At 44.3% G+C, this 16,005-nt stretch overlaps 1 protein-coding gene across 1 annotated transcript in view; it reads right to left on the bottom strand.

The window, feature by feature from the left end:
* Positions 1-14,929, bottom strand: part of si:dkey-49n23.1 (semaphorin-3D) — a 91,586-nt gene extending 76,657 nt beyond the window's left edge. Inside the window, exon 1 of the mRNA XM_056389588.1 lies at positions 14,679-14,929. The gene's annotated coding sequence lies outside the window, so the exon portion shown is untranslated. The remainder of the gene's footprint in view (positions 1-14,678) is intronic.
* Positions 14,930-16,005: the final 1,076 nt, after the last annotated feature.

The following is a 16,005-nucleotide window of genomic DNA, read 5'->3' as shown; positions in this document are numbered from 1 at the left end:
GCTGGAAACTGGCAGCAGGCAGTTTCCAAACGTTCCTGCGGGACTTTTAAGGGTTTGTGCAAGCAAAGAATCCACTGCAGTGAGTGTCTGATAATCAGACTGAAATCACGCCTCACTCGTTCAGGCTGACATCATGTTCGTGTTAGCAGATTTCTGTTTTTGGCGTGGGGTTATTTTGTTGAGTCTTGCCCTTTAACCAACCGGTAGCGAGATGTTTGTCCCACTGATGTCATCATGCATCAAGAGGAACTCTGTACAGTAACTTAAAGACCGTCTCCCGACACGTTTAAGACACAAAAATACTCTGTTTGAATATTTAATTTTATACGTGATTACTCCGACTCCATCTCCATCAAAAAAACAGAATCTATAAATATGCAAATATCTTTTGTTTCAAAAGTTTAATTGGACTCAATGTCTCCGACTTCAGCGAAAAGGCCGACCTCAGCATCTGTGCACCGTTTCAAGTTTAAAGTTTCCACATCACACTTGTATAAGTTGCATCCTGGTTCACGATCGGCTCCAGACGAGTTACGGCGTCACAAAATCATCTCAGATCGTTCTGCACAGCGAAGCTCCAACATGCAACTAATAAAATGAAACTTCTGGCCGGACAGATGCCTGAGCCCTCGGCCCGACTTCCACATCTGGCCCGATTCTGGCTGTTATCTCTGGTACTGACTGACAGCTGGAAGATTTTCTCCAGAGTTGGTCCAGATGTGGAAGAAGCATCTGACAATCATGCGGTATATGGGCCAGATTTGGGCCATGGAACCAGCGTATATACCGGTGCCAAGCATGTGGCCCAAATATGGGCCGGACTTTTTTCGCTATCTGGGTGGCGACTCACGTCTAGAACCGGGGCCAAGCTGCCGCGCCGGCAACACGCTGAACTGGTAAATCCAACATGTGAGAGCGTCGGTGTTTCTGGACGCTGAAATTTGAATTATCGTATTTCAAAAGGAAAGTGTCATGACATCGAGATACAGACAGATGTGTGCCGTGGTTCACATCAGCTGACTTGAGGATAAGATGTCAATTACAGATCATGGACTTTAAAGAGCTACGTTAGCATTGTGCTAATGCGACTCGTTTACCTCACAAGCTTCGACCCGGAGATGAAAATCACTGCAACTCAAGACACTGCAGAGGACAGTAGCTCTGACCCACAAGAGTAAGAAGTGTGTGTGTGTGTGTGTGTGTGTGTGTCTGCTGTGCGTCGGGTTGGGGTCGCTTGGCGCCAGCTCTCAGTTTTACTCAGATGGTTACAGAGGGGAAGGAAGTGTTCGACTTGGCAGAAATACTTTATTGTTGCCTCAGTCCTGATAAGAGGATATTAATTAGAGGGCCAGACAAACGCGATAATACAATAGAGTCTGATAGCGCTTGTGCTGAGGGAGGTGGGCTGGTGTGTGTGCCAGCTTATACAGATACACAAACAGATGTTCTGTGTGTGTGTGTGTGTGTGTGTGTGTGTGTGTGTGTGTGTGTGTTTGTTTTGTTCTGTTTCCGACACAATGAGAGCAAAGATAGAAGAGGAGAGTTATTTTAAAATGAGGCGGAGGCCGTGACGCGACGGTCAGGCCGGTGATATCAAAGAAACTGGAGCAGAGAGAAATATTTTTTCGGTGTCAGTGTTTGTTCTGGAGTCGTCATGGCGATGAGGCACATTCACCTCCGCCAGTGAAGATATGTTTTCACCTGTATGTGTGTTGCTTTGTTTGTTTCTCAGCAGGATTACATAAAAACTACTCAACCAATCTGCACCAAACTTGGCAGAGGGACAGGTCATGGGCCAGAGAAGAATTCATTAAATGTTGGTGTTGATCCAATTAAAGAGGCGGAGCCAGGAATCTTTTTCATGAAATAATGTTTGAATCTTGAAAACATCAAATATTCGCGGTGTTGAGATCTATGAGTTTGGTGCAGATCCAGATAATAATCCAGATCTGAATATAATAAATAAATAAAATCCACGTCACACACAGTTGTGTTGTGCTTATTATTACTAATAGCGAGTAACAATGCATTTGTCACCAGCAGCATTTAGGAACGCCTACATCAGTATTTCATTCAACGTGCAACTAATACAATCGCACAACAACAATAGCTGTTGCAACACGGCAAGGACACAACGTCATCATGTCACACAGCAGGTAATAAAACCACACAGCTGTCCTGTGTCGGGGTCAAAGACGATAAATAAATAGATAAATAGATAAATGAATGAAGCCACACTTGGGAACAACGGTCGCGTGCAGGATTGTTTAGGCCTCAGCGGAAGGATACGCTCGACTGAGTGCTGCTCTAGTGGACACGTGTTGACAGAGTGTAAAAGACTGAATATAAAAACAACAGGGACATTTCCAGACTAATTTATTTGGAGGTGAGAGGATTTATCCGATTCTTGGCCCTAGTTTGAGATCAGATCCGTGACGTGGCTGATGAAGCTGCATGTCTGTGGCAAAGTGTAAAGAAAAATGCAAGAAAAGTGTAAGAGGCCTGAGAAAACTAGGGACCATCATCATCATCATGAGTCAAAGTCTTCTGAAAGTTCAGAAGCAGAATGAAATGAATGTCTTCCTCTTTAAAAACTACGCTCAAATCTGACATTTGAATTCATTCTCGAAACAAAGGAGGGAAAAGAAACTGAGAACGAGTAAATTAATCATCATGAGAGTGTTGAAATTCTACTGAGAGACCACAGTAACAGAAAATAAATAACCAGTGAATTAATACCTCGGAGAATGATTAATAACACCTGGTGGTTATCGGCCTGTTGTGTTTGGCAGCACCCAGCCTCCTTACTAAACACTGATAGGCTTCAACTGAACTACATTTAAAATCACAGCAGACGCATTCATCCTTCACTGTTATCACACTCACAACATCAGTGTCTTATCTCACTCATCTGATAGTATATCTGGGCTGGACGGGTGTTAAGTTACTTCTGTACATTAGGAAAAACTACATCATATGGACTTTTACATTCTCCACCTGTGGGCGCGGTCACCGGTTGGAACCAATCAGCAATTAAAAGATCAAAACAAACATTTAGACGGATATTTGTGGACACTGTCTGACTCAGGTCTGGCCTTTATCATGTGTGACTGTCCAGTAAACTGTCAAAAGACTATTTACATATATGAACTCATGTCTAGACTTGAGCGTGACGATATCAAGTTAAATTTAAGTAACTTTACAAGGCGTTTATTGTTTCTATAGTAAATTAAAGGAGGAAGCTGCTCAGTTCATGTTGCTTCGTGTTTAAAATGTTACTGCTTCTGAATTAAAAAGGTCCCATCCAGTGTAAAGGTCTGTGTCCATGTGTAGTGTGATTATAGATCAGCTCTAGCTTCTATATTAATACTGTGAAAGTATCAAAGCCTCAGTCCACAGAGAAATGCACACAGCCTGTATTCAGAAACTGAGCCTTAAAACCAGCCGTCAGGACTTCTGGAACTTTGTGATGTCACAACAAAGCAGTCACCAAGCCCCGCCCACCTGGACCCACCATCCAAACTTTGCAGGATTTGGTTTCTCTGAATGTTTTTACCTGAAATCTGCTGTATTTTTATTGGATCACTCAGAAAACAGTCAGCCAATCAGAAGAGAGGCTCAGAGCCTCCTCTCTTCTGATTGGCTCACCGACCTGTTGTTACTAGAGCTCCAGAGAGAAGCCTGAGAGAGGAGATGTGAAACTACACTGAGATGAACATTTTACCTGCTAAATATCAGTATGTTTGAAGTGTCATTATGAACGTGTTAGCATGCTGATGTTAGCATTTAGCTCAAAGCACTGAAGACTCTTTAGTCGTGTTCAAAAATACACCACAGCTCCTTTGTTTTTCCTTCTTTCTATCATTAATTGAGTCGGACGGAACAACATTTTTTCTCATGCTGAACGTGACATTTCAGAGCAAATCACTTCCACCCCCCCCCCAAACTCGAACCAGGCCATTGACCCACACTGGGCCCTGACCTTCGGTTTAAGGCAGCACATCCTCTGCAGTGACCCCAGTGCGAGGCAGCTGATGTATGAAGGCCGTCTCGTCCTCTAGGGACGGAGACACTGATGTCTGGGTGGTCTGCTCTCTGTCCGTCAGTCTGTCAGTCAGTCACCGCGTGTTTACACTTCTCATACTCTTTGTTCTTCTGTCAAACTCACTGTATTTCCCTTGGAACCAAAAACTGTTGGTAAAATAAAGTTTGATCTCTGCTCCGAGCAGCGACGTTTTAACGGTTAATATATCCTCATGTTGGCTTGGACTAACGTTGAATAGATTTCATAATAAACACCAAAATGAAAACCCTGTGAGTGCTACCTGCCCTGCTGTGAGAAACCAGAGTCTTAATATCTTCCTGATCAGTTGGTAAATGATCAAAGATGTTGGCAATTCAATTTTAAACATGTGGCAGTGTGTGGAAGGAAACTACGGGATCATAATTCAGTTCTTACGCTCCTGGAGTTCATGAAATTATTGCACAGTTTTCTGTCTGCTGTCAGCTCCAAAGCAAACGGCTCCTACTGAAGACGAAACATCTTCAAAACAGGAGGAACTAATGCATCATGGGACTATTTTGTGCTGTGGGGAGTATTTAGGGCGGCGGGCGGAAATAAACTACACTGTGTTTGTGTTCATGTAATGACGAAACACGTCCCCCAGTGCAGCAGTGTGACTCACTGATGTGTTTTTAATAGTTTTTTTGAAACAATGGAGCTCTGTGACGCAGAGGAATAACATATAGAAAGCGTTGCACACACAGTAGACGGGATATATTATAAGAAACATATAGAATATGGATCTACAGGTTAAACAGAAGCAACCCGTCTCACAGAGATGAGGTTTATATACAAGTAAACTGCAACAGCAAACACATTTTTTAAGATTATAAATGCAAATGGAGTTGTTGATTTACATCATCAGCAAGTCGTAAATATGCTGAGACTGAAGGTGAATCAGTGAAAAGTTCACACACGTGTTTGTTTTCCACCAAAATGTCTGACGTTGCAGCAGGACAACATCCACCTGCAGTGACTCCATCTTTATCACACTGGTTCACACTCTCACAGCTCCTGGGTCAGTAAACTGTTTGGTAACCATGGTGATTAAGGTTAGGATCTGATTTAAGAAATAACCCGTTATAGATGAATAGTTCCTAAGTCTTACACAAACTCTTCTAACTTTAAGAGAAGCGAGAGATTTCCACCATGTGGCTTTGATCCATGTCACTTCTCTTTTATTGCTTTTCCACGACCGACGAAATGTCAAGAGGCAGAACTTCGGCACTGGGAGAATTACGGCCTGATGACACACCGCTCGTTAGCAGAAGCCATCTTAACCCTCTCTCTCTCCTAAACAGTACGTCAGCGAGATGAGATGAGGAATGTAGCGTCGGTTGCTAGGTAACAGACAAGTATTTAGGATTTTCCGAACCTGAGATGAGACAGGATTCCTACAGTCCGTCAGGATTTGCTTCTGTGATTGGAAACAAGCCTCGTTTACACTTTTCTATCTTAACCTGAGAGTGTGTGTGATACGGCCTCTGGTCTGTGGTGTGAAAACATATATTTGCTTTTATAGAAACGTAAGTTCTAGACTGAACTGTATCGGACTTTGCATCAATAATGTTTCCACGGTTTCCGTCATCACTGCGCTTTATTAAACTGACGGTAACAAACAGCTTGACATTCAGTGTCACAAAGGAAGAGACTGTAGAGAGGTGTACTTAGGTTCTTTTTTTGTTGTGTGTCTTTTTTCACGTCTCGCACACAAGCACACAAACACACACACACACACACACACACACACAACACACACACACACACACACACAAACAGACACACACACAGGAAACAGCAGAGGAGGAAGGAACAACAACAAAACACACACAGAGCGTCCAAACGATTATTAACCACAATGGAGTCATTCTGCAGCCATGAATGAACATCAGCTGGAGGATACACACACACACACACACACACACACACACACACACACACACACACACATACACACACACACTCACACACTAACTTCCACGCTGACTGTCCCAAGCTCAGAGCTATAGCTCAACATAACACACACACTCGGAGCTTTCCCAACCCTCATAAGTGTTTTAACCACAATAGAAACACACACATTTGTAGACGCGCACACACACACACACACACACACACACACACACACACACACACACACACAGCCCAGCCCTGTGGTAGTCAGTGTGGAGACAGGCTGCTGCACTGTCTCCCTCTCACTCTTTGTGTCTCCTTCTTCAGGGGTGTGTGTTGTGTGTTTTGTCTCCTTTGTGGAAAAGGCACTAACGCATTAAAAGGTGGGGAATTTCTCAGCCTCACAAAAGTGTGTGTGTGTGTGTGTGTGTGTGTGTGTGTGTGTGTGTGAGAGAGAGAGAAAGTGTGTGAAAGTGTGTGTTTGCGTCCAGCTCTCCAAACACAGGAGGCTCCCAGAGCTGGAGAACTGTGGTGAGGAGGAGGAAGAAGAAGGGATTTGTTTAAGAATACAGGACCTTTTCATGCAAGATGAAGAGGATGTTATTCTGGGCTCTTCGTCACTGTGGAGAGGTGTGACTGCATATTTTGAGTGTGTGTGTGTGTGTGTGTGTGTGTGTGTGTGTGTGCTTAGCTGTGGTTTCGGCACATATGATGTTTTAATAACGGCTCTGAGAGTTTTATTTTGTTGTGTTAACCCGGGGATCTGCACGAACACACGGCAGCGGGATGATGAAACTCAGAGCAACTCGTAAAACAATCACCTGCCTTCGTTCAGCCGTCAGCCCGGGAGGAGACGGGTGCGGACGCCTCCACCCATGCAGACGACTACTGTGTGGTCGGCGGAGTTCACTCCTCGCTGCACAGTTTGGGAAAGTCAGGGAGGAGCGGGGTTTGGGGGGGGGGGGGGGGGGGGGGGGGGGGGGGGGACAGAGGAAAAGCTTCCCTGCCTCATCAGCTACTTCTGTGGCGTCGCAGAGCAAGACACTTAACCTTAACCTTCCCCAGCGGAGCCACAAAAGGCCGGAGCGATGCAGAGCGGCTCAGACAAACTGCTCGGGGAGAGCGAATGTGAAGCAGAGGCTGAAACAGAACATCTGTGCACGTTCGCTTCCTCTGGACGAAACACACGGCGAGTCGAGCTGTAAAAACGGGACGTTAAAGAAACAGAAGTCTGCTGGTTTAATGAAGGAGAATATAACGAAGTGAAATATATAATTGCAATATGAAAGGTTTTATCTTCAGCTCTGACAACACGCGTTCAGTTTCCAGTCAGGCCCAAATCTTGACCCGAGCTTCAGCCCCTCAGGTCCATTTCACACAACTGGGACATTATCGTTTTATTGTGAGAGGAAACTGATGCAGCGATTGATCAGGTTCTTTAAAAATACGCTTCTAGTCACCGATCACGTTAATTAATACTTTGGTGTCAGCGGCTGAGAGAAGCACCGTGTAGTTTAGTCCCGCCTCCCGCTGAAACAACATGTCGGCCGTGTGGAACTTTTACAAAGTGTGTGAGGCTGATATAACGTACGCCGTCTGCAATGAACGCCAAAAATGATCGGTATCGGCCGATCCAAGGAAAAAGTCCAAAGAGTCAAAACTCCAGCAACACTCGCAGTAAACAGAAGAACTTTACTCGGCTGACACGTTTCGGCTTGCGGCCTTCATCGGGGGTCATCAGATGATGATTTGATTGGCCGCCATACAACTTTTCCAGACGCTGCTGCACTGAGTTGTGGTGCCGCCAAAGACGAGACGACAGTGAGGTTTGGTGGCAAGTGTTCGGGTTCGGGTCATGAGGTCAGAGTAGTGACCAAAACAGTGACATATACATACGCATGTGCACACAGGAGGCCGCGGGGGTAAACCCATAACGTGCTGCAGAGATTAATTGCCCCATCTGTGCAGAGAGTGACTCAAGATCCTGCAGGAGCGGCTGCAGGAGGAAGCTCTGCTCCCACAGGCCTGATCAGGGGATGGAGGGATGGAGTCTTGTTCTTCATCATAATGTTTTTTGCTTGTGTTTAGACGACAAGAGCACGGAGGACAAAGAGGTCGAAATTTAAGACGAGAGAAGATGAAACGCACCGTCCACGATAACACACCGCAGAGAAGACGTCACACACATACTGAAACGAAATCCGCCACGACCCAAGACACCCGAGACACCCGAGACACCCGACACACAAACGCTGTTAGGGTTTGTAAGAACATGTGACATAAAGGAGGTGAAACCCGAGACGCTGCAGGGATTCCTGTGCACTTACACCTCTAATGATAATCGCTTGCAATCAGTTTCACCTTCAAAATAACTGTGATTCTTACTGTGGGAATAATCAAAACAGAAAGTCCCAAGTCTCTCAAACTATAACTCTGTATCAGAGATCGAGAGAACGTGCAAAAGGAAGACGTGACTTCATGGCTGCGAGCCCGTGGGTTTATTAAATAATAAACATGGTGGGAAGTTTGGGTTCCTTTGAAAGAGGATGTCTGATTCATTCATTCATCAGCGGTGACAGCGCGACGTTAGGTTGGTGTGTGCGTGTGCGTGTGCGTGTGCGTGTGTGTGTGTGTGTGTGTGTGTGTGTGTGCAGCTGGATCGGGGCGTAACACGGTGCTTTTCATATTATTTTATCATTAATCTTGACATTCCCAAACGACACATATACATTCCATATATAAGAGTTTTCTACGCAGCCGTGGAAAGGAGGGAAACTGCAGACACTCGTGTGCATGCAGATGTTTCAGGCATAAACCTTAAATAACTAATTACTGTAATGATTCATATCAGTTATAGCAATCAAGTAAAATGTGCTGTTTTCAGTTCAGGACCTGAATCTAATCAAATCCAGTAAAAGTCTAATTAGGATTCAAAACTGGAGGGAAAACATGGGAGAATTTTTGAAAGACTAATTTATTCCTGATTTCACCTGCAAACTCACAACTGCCTCCATGTTTATCTGTTGTCTTGATAAATTCAATCACACGACCGTTTCCACTTCCTCTCTTCATCACTTAATGTCAGACCTTTCACAGGGGCTTTTAATGTGAAATATCTACAGGAAGTGTTGTCGGTAAATAAACACGGGTGGATGAAGCAGGTATTTCTGTTTCCTGCGGCCTGACAGTCGGCATGACGACTGAATGACTGTGTGTGTGTGTGTGTGTGTGTGTGTGTGTGTGTGTGTGACAGCACGAGGAGGTGATTGGTGGACAACACTGACTCTTGCAGCTGATTGGCTCCCGTCCTCTTCCAACATAAGGAACCAAGATGGCGCGGCCGAGCTGCCAGAGGGAGAAAACTCATCTACTTCCTGTCCCAAACAGGACGCGCGATCGTCTACGTCCGACTCCTGTCTCTGCTCGTTTGAGAGGTTCATCGTTTGTAATTTGCTTTTGTTTCTAAATATATTTATTTGTTATTTTAGCTGGAACATACTCTCAGTTTATTGGACGGCATTTCTGTAAATATATACAACAGATGAAACGCTGTAAATCCACTGAGCTGCTTCGCTCTGAGCACGACATCTACTGCACGCCTCCGCTCAAAAAAGGGGGGATTTTTGGGGAGTTTTTCCTGATCTGATCCTAGAGTCTGAGGACAGAGGGGGTCGTATCCCCCCGGGGCAGATCTGAGATTTGTGAAATCAGGCAATATAAGTAAAAGTGACTGGACTGGACTTGAGGCTGAGACACAGTTTAAAATGTTTTATATCAAATCAACACTTTAAATAAAACTCTGGAGGAGGGTAAAATAAGGGTGTGTGCTAAAGAGACGTGTGTGTGTGTGTTTTAATTGGCCCAGGCCGACCGTTTAATTTGTAACCGCGGTTCTGTGATAACAAAATACAAATCTCCATGAAGTTTTTATTTTGACCTTTGACCCTCACTGTTCATAAAACACCTCATCACACCCGTGTGCCCCCCCCCCCCCGCGGCGCGATGATGAAGTTCTAATGCGAGCTGCCGGAGTGAGTTAAGACCTCCGGGCCGGCGGCGGCAGGAGTCTGGCCCTGTGAGGGCCGAGGCGGGACCCAGACAGAGTCAGACTTTACATCACCTTTAATGGAGGAGCTGACAGCGAGCGGCGGGTCGGTGTCGCCGATTTCACAAAGTCACTTATAAAAACTTTTAAAGTCCCCCGGTGGCTGAGTTTACGGCGGAGCGGGGAAACTGGAGGTGATAAACGTCAGTGGAAATTCACTCAGTTAAAGATGCAGTAAATGAGCTTTTCATTACCTCTCAGAAGGAACTGTGATGTACGGAGCGGGTTATTGATCCGTGCAAAGAACTGCAAAATAAGAAATCGGTAAGATTAAGATATGAACCTGAAAAATATCCATTTTTAAAAAAGGAATATAAATTGTGTTCCCACTTCCTTCAGTCGCTCTCCCAATTCGAAGGCTCCTTCAAATGCCTCCTTCTTTTCCTGGGCAACGAAAGAACGGGTGGATCCTACGTATCCCAAGATTCATTGCACGCCGGTAATAAAAAGGTGTAAACAATGTCGACAGAGAGGCTGAGGGTTCAGCTCAGAAACAACTGATAAAACCTCAAGTTATGTGTTGTCAAGGTTGCTAGGCGACAGGAGGGAACAGCTGGTGACGCACAGTTTAGGACAAAACTAAAGCTACACTTAACGAGCACTTTATTAGGAACACCTGCTCATTCATTTGCTTGTTAACGAGAGTGTTAATGAAACACAGAAATATTGGGGAGGAATTCTTCCTAAAATTTGAAGAAAAAAAAAAAACAGACAAGGGAGAAATTACCCATAATCCTGTGCAGCGTTTACAGCTAAATATGTCACTTAAATATAGAAACCAAATGTATTTATTTGATAACTGCCTTTACTTATGTTTACATATGTGTATATTTGCATATGTATATACTATGTGTGTATTTTATTCCTCATCACTTCATCCTATTAATAATCATATTGTATTTTATTATATTAATGTTGTTATTGACTTTTTTTTTGTCTTGGTGTCAGTGTTCCTAATAAACTGCTCAGCGCTCAGTGGGTGTGCGTGTGTGTGTAAATAGGAACGTGACCGTGACAGCGACTCTTGTTTCAGGAGAGCGTGCAGCGCCTGAACGTCCTCGCCGTGAAACAGACCGCGAGGTGAGGAGAATGAAAAACAGACCTGAAGTTCAAACAGATGGAGAAAAGAAAAAAAAGCTGTGTGAAACCTCGGCAGACGGACACGCCTCGCGTCCGCAGAGAACCAGAAGCACATTTCCACGGCGCTTCTGGGAGGATGGAAAACACCTGATCCAGTTACAGGGAACATGTTGCACAATACGATACAGACCGTCCTCTGAGCGACAGGTCACATGTTCAATCCCATTACGGCGAACGTTTCTATCCACCGCCATGTGTCCGCTCAGAGCCGAGGCCCGAGTTCACACTTTATACAAACTCCACGGGCGGATCAGGAGGAGGAAGTGGAGCAAAGACGAATGTTGAAAACGACCAGGCTGTTTATCTGAAACACTGTGTTTAGTCTAAATGTTACAGGTAACAGGTTCACGCTCACATTAGCCTCCATCACAAGAGGGAAGGGGGGGGGGGGCTGGAGCCCCACGGGGCCCTGAAAGGCTCCAGTCTTACTCTGTGCAGAATGATTTGTGCTAATTGAACTGACATGTTGTTTTATTTTTTGAACAGTCAAAGTCTCGTCACTGTTTCAGTTTGGTGCTTACATGCTACACCCCCAAATGAACTCTGGGAGTTCATGTTGCACACTGGGAGCGATGGAGGGAGTTATGAGGTTTCATCTGCTCATTGTCGACCCGGAGCCTCGTGCACTAGACGAGGGATTAACCCTTTTTTTATTTAAGATTAAGATCTATGAAATCTCTCTCCATCTTTCATCATCATGGTTTTCTGGAGGTCACCTCGTTCACCTGCTGCACTCAGAGGGTTTGTTGGAAATGAACCTGCCAGAAACCTCTGGATGCCAGCAGAGAAACAAAAAACAAAAACAGCACTTCCTTCCTCTGAAAAAGATCCCGATATGGATCAGAGCAGCTGAGGTGTGCGATATGTTAATGAGGTAAACTGAGAAACGCCTGATGTTCCAACGATAACACGTCTCACTCCGGTTACTAGGCCACATTCCACTAACTTGGCATCTTATTACCGAGCAGATCTTTAATTCAACCGTTTTAAAATAAGAACAAAAACAAGTCTTCGTTTCAGACTTCACGTCCTCTACGTGTTTTCTTTGTCTCCTGATGCAGAAAATGAGCTTTTTTGGAAGAGAAACACAAGTCCTTTCACGGCCAAGTTGAAAAACGCTCTGTGTTTTTCTATGTGACAGCGACAGAGACGATGTAGAAGAAGAGACAATATTAAAAAACCTCCATCCAGCTCCGTCTCCAAATGTATAATTAGATTCAGCTCTTGCTCCTTTTACTCTGAAATTTCCAGACGGACGCGTCACCTCACCAGAAAGTAGAAGTGCCGCAGCTTTGAACTTCACTTCTCTTTGGCCGGCAGCCATCAGATAAGACTTTTATCTGGAGTCTCTGTTGGTTTCTGGTCCCGGAGCGATGTGACGGTCGACTTGATTCGGCTTTTTTCAAAAAACAAAGAAAGAAAGAAAAAAAACACGAGCAGAAAAGAACCAGCCGCCTGCTGCGTGATGTGTATCTGCTCTGCTGTGGGTCAAACCCTCAGTCTCAGTCACTCCTCACCTCCTGCACACGTTTCAACTGTAACGCCTCGTTTTTACACACTTCACTCAGCAGCCGGGGGGGGGGGGGGGGGGGGGGGGGGGGTAATACCCCTCTCCACTGGAGGACCCTGACTGAGAGGGAGTCAAGCAGCTTCAATGGGCTGCACTCGGCCCTGACCCTTGACCTCCGTAAAACAAGTCAGGCCACAACGCGAAATAATCTGACTTAAGTAAAAGCACACGCGTGTTATCAGCTGAACGTATATAACTACTCATGGTGCAGAAAGGTCCTTTTAACAGAGTCATTATATTATTATATCATCACATTATCATCACTGATGAATTAATGTGTGAGCAGCAGTTTTGGGGTTTTTTTGGTAGTTGGACATTTTAACCTGTAAAAACTTCGGCCCTATAAAAACACCTGTGCCTGTAACAGAATATCTCAGTATCTCAACCTGTTTTTGATTTAAATTAACTGGTTTAAACTGGTTCTAGTGTCTGTAAACCACAATGAATAAGAAAGTGTTGATTTTAATTGGGTTGAAATTGGTAAATATGATTTGATTCAACATTTCACTAATTTTTCAAGCAAAAACATCAAACATCGTCTAATTTCAGCTTTTTAAATGTGAAGATTTGCTGCCTTTCTTTGTCATTTATCAGTATAAACTGAATATTTTGGTGTTTTTTTATTTGTTGTTTGATAAAACAAGAAATTTGAAGATGCTACGTTGAACTCTGGGAAATCATCACATAAATTTTAATACAAGAAACAAGTTGATTTACAACTGGCTGGGATTTCTACTAGAGAAGAGGATTTAGATTAAATCTTTTTTCTACTGGAGTGTAGTGGAGTAAAAGTAGAAAGTAGCGTAAAATTTAAATACAATAAAGTACAAACACACACACACACACACACACACACACACACACACACACACACACATACACACAGGTGGCTGCGCACCAGCGTCACTCTTTTATCATCACTACAGCAGGAGAGGACACACAATGACACAATACAGCCAGGAAAACAACAATCTACACACATGCGCACACACACACACACACACACACACACACACACACACACACACACGCACACACACACACACACACACAGGGCAGGAAACAGCAGTCCCACACACAGACTGTACAGCAGAGGGGGTGTTGAACTCCATAACAGGAAAGGCCGGGACAATTGGGGGAGGTTTACTCACAGAGAGACGGAGACAGAGACGGAGACACTGTCTGATCCTCCTGCTCTTTGCTCTTGAACGGACTCAGCAGCAGGTATTTGAATCATGTTTGCAGGAGAGGTGACCACAATGACAAATCAAGGAATCATCTCTCAGAGGACGGTCCCAACAGTTTCATCTCACCGGCTCAAAAACCACAAACACATCAAGTTTTTTTTTTTGCAAAGAAAATCCAGCACAGAGCGACTTATGATCACATGAATCACTTCATTACACACAAGTAGTTCCTCGTCTTAATCACCTCTAACTCCTCAATAACCACCATGGACTCTTGAAACTTTCTCAATGATCTTTAAAAGTTTGGCAAGAACATCAGGAAACTTCTCCTGGAACCTCAATGACCATCTAAACTCCTCCAAGGACTCTTAAAACCCTCTGAATGACCCTCAGAGGTTTGGCAATATCACCAGGAAACTTCCCCTGGAACCTCCTCAATGACCAGCTCAACCCCTGGAAACCTCATGGACTCTTGAAACTTCCTAAAAGAGCAAATAAAATCCTTCAAAACCTCCTGGAACCTCATTAATAATCATCAAATATCCTGAGAACCTCCTGAGCGAGCATCAAAACCCCTTCAAGGACTCCTGGAACTTCCAAAAACAACATCAATTAGCTCAATGAAATTAAACTAAACTAAACATTTTCCCTCCAAACTGAACTTCGTCTCATCAGCCTGAGTCCACAGCACCTCTCAGAATAAAACTTCTCCAAACTCACCGAGCTGAGGTCTGAGTCCAGGTCCGGGTCTGTGTCCGGGTCTGGGTCCGGGTTCGGGTTCGGGTCTTTGGGCTCCGAGTTTATTCCACTTCAGCTGGACAGCAGAGCCGGGATGTGGACTCGGTGCAGCGTCTGCCGGTCGGACAGGTCAGTGTCGGGTCACCTGGAGCCTCCGCGCGTTATAAACAAACTGAACACATGTGGGCAGCGGCGGAGCCGCTCCCTCCCCCTGAAGCACACCGTCCCTCTGCTGCATTCAAGTGCTGCTCGGAAAATACGACATTCGAGTTCTACCAAGTAAAAGCAGCAAAGAAAAACTGAATTTATCTGCAGGCTAATGCACCTCTTGTCAGTGTCTTTTAAAAAACATTTAAAACACCCAAACAAATAACACTAAAGGCTAAACTTTTGTTTTGGTGAGTAGTATAAAGGACAACTAGCCCTTCTCCATATACAACAAATATCCAGTCAGACATAAATACATAAAGATAAATATTAACATATGTAATAACACTGTTAATGTTGAGACTCAGTGTCATATTTAAGAAAAGATGTTTATTCAGAAAGAATAAATTAAACTAATTCAAAAAGAGGTCACTGTAAATGTGCATTTAATGACATTTTTAAATTTTCCTGCCAAAACGACTGATAATGCTTGAATACAAGTGTACATAGTATACATTACACCGCATACATTATACAAGAGATGACGTCAGTGTAATCTGTTGGTCCTTTGTCTAATTCTGACTTGGTTAAGGTTCACGTGTAGGTTTGTATCACTGTTCCTTGAATCTGAGATTATTTATTTATTTGTGAGGATGTGTTCTTGTCAACCAGTTTGGTTGGTTTACTGATTTTTCCTCAACCTGCCTTAATTGTGTGTCATTTACACCGTGAGACAGGCAGGTTTCCCCATGAAGAAGAAAAGGATTGAGGCGGCTGAAAATCTCTCGTGATGTCACTGTATTTAATTCTTCAGGCAGAGGATCAAATTCTGGGGTCTGGACTCAGTCTGTGATGAATTTATCTTTTACTTTAATTTCAGAAGTCGGGGCCACTTTCAGGGGTTCAGGGTGGATGTGTCCTTTGACACAATCTTTGTCTCACATTTCCCACTGCACATGAGGTCAGTAAACACACCTGTGGATGTGCATCATTTTATAAAGCAGGGTGCCCCCTTGTGGGGTTAGTTTAACAGAGCTTTTACAGCCCTTTAAAACTACCCCACCACTCCCACACAGTGAGTCTGTGGTCCTGTTCAACGGGGTCCAGGCAGAGTCTATGGTTAAAGAGGTCATGAGCCAAAACCTAAACTTCAACACTGCTT

This window comes from Seriola aureovittata, chromosome 2 (genome assembly GCF_021018895.1).
Source record: "Seriola aureovittata isolate HTS-2021-v1 ecotype China chromosome 2, ASM2101889v1, whole genome shotgun sequence".
NCBI classification, from domain to species: Eukaryota; Metazoa; Chordata; class Actinopteri; order Carangiformes; family Carangidae; genus Seriola; species Seriola aureovittata.
The sequence above is the reverse complement of the archived record's forward strand: the minus strand, read 5'-3'. Positions and strand labels throughout refer to the sequence as shown.